Source organism: Dioscorea cayenensis, unplaced genomic scaffold (assembly GCF_009730915.1).
Source record: "Dioscorea cayenensis subsp. rotundata cultivar TDr96_F1 unplaced genomic scaffold, TDr96_F1_v2_PseudoChromosome.rev07_lg8_w22 25.fasta BLBR01001222.1, whole genome shotgun sequence".
Lineage (NCBI taxonomy): Eukaryota > Viridiplantae > Streptophyta > Magnoliopsida > Dioscoreales > Dioscoreaceae > Dioscorea > Dioscorea cayenensis.
This window is the reverse complement of record NW_024087613.1, coordinates 50,555-55,595: the sequence shown is the minus strand read 5'-3', so window position 1 is coordinate 55,595 and position 5,041 is coordinate 50,555. Positions and strand designations below refer to the sequence as shown.

At 44.4% G+C, this 5,041-nt stretch overlaps 1 non-coding gene across 1 annotated transcript; it reads left to right on the top strand.

The window, feature by feature from the left end:
• The first annotated feature begins 4,271 nt into the window (after window positions 1–4,271).
• On the top strand, window positions 4,272–4,378 carry LOC120255876. Its single transcript, XR_005535128.1, has one exon. It is a non-coding gene; the product is annotated as a small nucleolar RNA R71 (small nucleolar RNA).
• Window positions 4,379–5,041: the final 663 nt, after the last annotated feature.

The window sequence follows — 5,041 nt, the reverse complement described above, 5'->3', positions numbered from 1 at the left end:
ATGAATGAGGAGTGTGAAAATTAAGAGAAATAATGAGACTTTAAAAAGAACTCACGCCTCTTGACGTTCTGGTCAATCCACACAGGCATGCGGAAATTGCCCACGCTCGTTCGCCTCTAAACGAGAGAGCCACAGGGGCAAACACACGCCCTTGTGTGCTCTCGGGAAAACACTCCTTTGTCTCTGACTACAACCACACGGGCGTGTAGAAAATGTCCACGCCCGTGCACCCAACCCACAGGGGCATATGACAAGGTCCCCTTGCTTATATCCCGCAAGTGCATGGGCTTGTCGAAGTAATAATCGAGGGTGAGCGGGGTCGAATCCACAGGGAATAGGGAGTGGAAATACTTAATTTGATTCTTAGCTATGTGGAAGATCAATTGTGATAGGTGTGAAATTGATTCAATTCTCAACAATAAAATCAACAAGTGAAAGAGCAAAGTAAGAAGAGGGTAAGGCAATCGATAAAGATGGGGTACTCGGATAATGCTTCACCTAGGACAATCGCTTCAAGTGCAAGAACTCTCTATTATGCTTCCTAATCAATGCAATGGTGAGTCGTGGAAATCCTTACATACATAGTCCCAAATATAAGGTCAACTATGCCTAACTCTATACATGTCCTGGAGGAGAAATCGAACAATCTCAACAACTCGCACTCGCATAGAGTTGCAATGAACTCTAGGGATTCCAAGTGATAAATCTCTTCCTGAATATAGACCTAACCCTTTGGTCCAAGCAGAAGGTCCCTAGCCACAATTAAGCCCTAGATACTAAGATTCTCTCAACGCTTCACTCCATTGCACGCGCAACTAGGCCCCAGCGGAGGTTCATCCCTTAGACCACTCACTCTATTATGGCCGCAAAGAACTCAAGGAACGGAGGTAGAATCTATCACGCCGGAGGGGAAAGGGGACGCTCCTGTACCTCTCGACTGTTGGAGCCGTAGAACTTCTCCAAAACCTCGGCCAATACCCCTCGAAACCCTAGCCGAAGTCCTCTCACAAGTTGGGGAAAAGATGGAGAAAAGAATGTTGAAATCGGGGCTGAAATCGGCTTTAAATAGGGCTGGAATCGGGCGACTCCACGGGCGTGTACGGAACACGCGCCCGTGCGGAATTTCCACACGGCCGTGGATAATTTCCACACGCCCGTGTGGATTCTCTGTTTCTGTGATTTTCGGCCGGCTGTGAATAGTAAATGCCACAGTGATTTTCTAGAGTGATTTGCTACACACTAGTAAATGCTACAGTGATTTTCTAAAGTGATTTTCTACACACTTCTACAGTGACTGCCCTTGTGCCCCTCCATATGGTTGTGTAAACTAAAATAGGGGGAGGTTGGCACACACTCTAGCATCTCGCACCCGACTTTTATCTTTGCGTTTGAACTTTAGCAAGATTTCGTACAAAATCGGTGCATTGTGATCCACATTGGCTTCTTTCCTCGATAATTGGTTTCACAATCCTACATGCACGAAAGTAACATAAAACACACATATTAGTGTAAAAATCTGAGGAAAGTAATGCTCAACATAAGGAAATAATGCTTCGCATTCATATCGCACAAGCACTTATTAGCATACGTACACTCTAGTGGCTTCTCTGTTTAATCGAGAAGAATCACTAAGTGTTTCCCAAGCCCGTGCGAAATTTCTGCACGGGCGTGGATATTCACAGGTCCAACTCACAGGGGCTATCGCACGCCCCTGTGTCTTCTCGGGATGGAGAAGAGCTCTACTACAGAGATCCACACGGGCGTGTGGAAATTACCCACGCCCGTGCATTTATCACCGGATTGCCCACAAGGGTTAGTCCATGCCCCTGTGTGCTCTTGGGAAAAATTGCTAAGTCTCTACAGGAAGACGCACGCCCGTGTGGAAATTACCCACGGGCGTGCGAAACTCACAAGGTCGTTCACAGGGGCAAATCCACGCTCTTGTGCTTTTTCTGGATCAACTCGCAATGTAGACTCATGGGCGTGTGGAAAATACCCACGCCCGTGTATTTTCTCTGGATGCCTTAGAAAACTCAGCAGGCTCTACAGAAAATTCCTGAACATGTATACACATTCAGAGCTTGCCCTACTATGCAAAATACACCATCTAAAACATGAAAAACTCGCTCAAACGACCAAATCTTTGCCAAATCCACATGAAAACACACAATGACATTAAAAGTCTATAATAAAATCACAACAAAATAAACCAAAAATCAAGACACCAACACTCAACACTTTATTCATGCAAACACTATACTAACAACTAAGAAAATAGTAAACAGTTGGGTTGCCTCCCAAGAAGCGCTTGTTTAATGTCACTAAGCTTGACGTACCTTGTCTTACCTCACGGGGGTTCATAGATGAAGGTTGCCCTCTTACCCATAGCTTGAAAGCATGAAGAGCAAAGTCTCTTAAAGGTAAAGATAGAGTTATCGGGCTTGGTACCACCTAGCAATGGTTCATCCAATTTGTTCACTTCTCGCACATCCCCAACAGCCTTGGGGCGTTTCTGATGGTGTCTCCTTACCCTCATCATCTTTCGGAGTACCTTTTCATGATCCCCGGAGTAGATGGTACTTCTTCCGTTGAACCAAGCATCATTACTTCCTCGTTGTCCACCTCTTCGTCGAACAAACCCTCATACGGGTCTGGATTGAACATTTCCTGCATATATTCATCAACAATCTCATCAGAAGTGTCGAGAAAGTAAAGAGTATCATCAAAGTCAAGAGAATGTCGCATGGCTTCGATGAGGCGGTAATTGAGTTTATCATCTCCACCACTCAGTGTCAACTCCAAGCCGTCTATGTCGATCAATGCCTTGGAAGTGCGCAAGAATGGCCTCCCAAGTATTAAAGGTACATCTGCATCCTCATCGACGCCAAATACTACAAAGTCCACAGGAAAAATATACTTGTCCACCTTGACAAGCACGTCTTCAGTGATGCCCCTCAGATGTCTCACAGTTCGGTCTACCAATTGCAATGTCATCCAAGTAGGCCTAGGCTCTCCCAAGCCTAGCTTCTGAAAGAAAGTATATGGCATTACGTTAATACTAGCCCCTGAGTCCGCTAATGCCATTTCTTCACCCAAATTTCCAATATTGCACGGAATGATGAAGCTTCCCAGGTCTTTCTTCTTGTTCGGCATATTCTTTTGCAAGACCGCTGAGCAAGAAGCATCTAGAATCACAGAGGCACTCTCCTCCAATTTTCTTTTGTTGGTCAACAAGTCTTTCAAGAACTTTGCATACTTAGGCATTTGGGATAATGCCTCAGCAAAGGGAATGTTGATGTGGAGTTGCTTGAACAAACTCAGGAACTTCTTGTACTGTTCATCATTTTAGTCATTTTTCAATCTAGAGGGATAAGGGATTCTTTGCTTGAAAGGTGGGGGTGCCACCTTCTTCTCTTTGCTTGCTCCCTCCTCAACCTCTATGACCTCGGGTGAGTCTACATTAGGTTTCTCACTCAGAAGCCTACCCTCAACCTTACGACCACTTTTCAAAGTGATCACCTTCACATGCTTTCTAGGATTGGTCTCAGTATTACTCAGCAAGCTTCCTTGTGGTCTCTCCGATAAGGACTTTGCAATTTGCCCCACTTGATTCTTAATATTGTGCAAAAAAGCGGTGTGGTTGCAAAGTGTAGCCTCGACTGATTGAAACCTTGTATCCGATGATTGCACAAATTTAGTCAAGGCCTTCTCTAAATCGGTCATTCAGGTTTTCCAACTGAAACTCGGTTCTCCATGTTTGGGGCTTGTTGTTGTTGGAAACCCGTTGGTGCCATGGCCTTTTGTGGTCCTTGGTTGCTCCACGAGAAATTGGGATGATTCTTCCAACCCAAATTGTAAGTAGTGCTATATGGATTCCCTTGGTTCCTCATTGCATTACCCACAAAATCGACTTTCTCCACTAAAGATGCATCACCAATAGAGATCGGGCAATCAGAGGGAGCATGTCTTCCACCGCATCCGGTGCAAGTAGTCATGGCCACCACTCTATTAGAAGTTAGAAGGTCTAACTTCTTACTCAATAATTTCACTTGAGCCGCCAATGAAGTTACTATATCTATTTCATGGAGCCCGACCACCTTTTCCTTTCCCACGCATTCCACTAATAACTGTTCATGGCCATGTCTTCTACTAATTGCCGGGCTTCTTCCGTGGTTTTACTCCCCATTGTACCTCCTGCAGCGGCATCTAGCAATTGCCTTGTACTCGGATTCAACCCATTCTAGAAAGTCTGAATAATCATCCATTTGGGAAATCCGTGTTGTGTGCACCTCCATAAAAGATCCTTGAAGCGCTCCCACGTCTCAAACAATGACTCTAACTCCGTCTGCAGAAACGACGATATCTCATTACGAAGCTTAGCTGACTTCCCTGGAGGAAAGTATATAGCAAGAAAAGCTTCGACCATCTCATTCCATGTCGTGATGGAGGCCTTGGGCAAAGAATGTAGCCATTGCTTGGCTCTTTCCTTGAGAAAGAATAGGAAATCCCTCAATCTAATAGCATCATCCGATACACAGTTAATCGTCAGCATATCACAAACTTCCAAGAAATTCTCTATATGGTTGTCTAGATCCTCATCGGCCAAACCATTAAACTGCGCTGATTGCTGAATCATTTGGATGAATGCTGGCTTCAACTCGAAGTTTGGAGCTATAATTGGGGGTCACAAAATACTCGATTGTGTGCCCAAAACTGAGGGTCTAGCATAATCAGAAGGTGTGCTCTTTTTCTCATTCTGTTTTGCCATATTATCTAACAATTCAACTTCTATTTCAGCTTGATTAGATGATTCTTGCATAGGTTCTTTTCCCCTTATTCTGAGTGTACGTTCAAGTCCAGGATCTCCTTCAATCAATATCGAAGGGTTCCCTCGGGTCATAACCTGGAGCTACACCCAAACAAAGAAAACAAATCAGAATGATGATAGAAAAAGAAGATGTGACATAGAATGAATGAATGAATAGCTAATAAAACAATGTGCAAAGTATCTCTAAATGCCTGCTCCCTGGAAACAATGCCA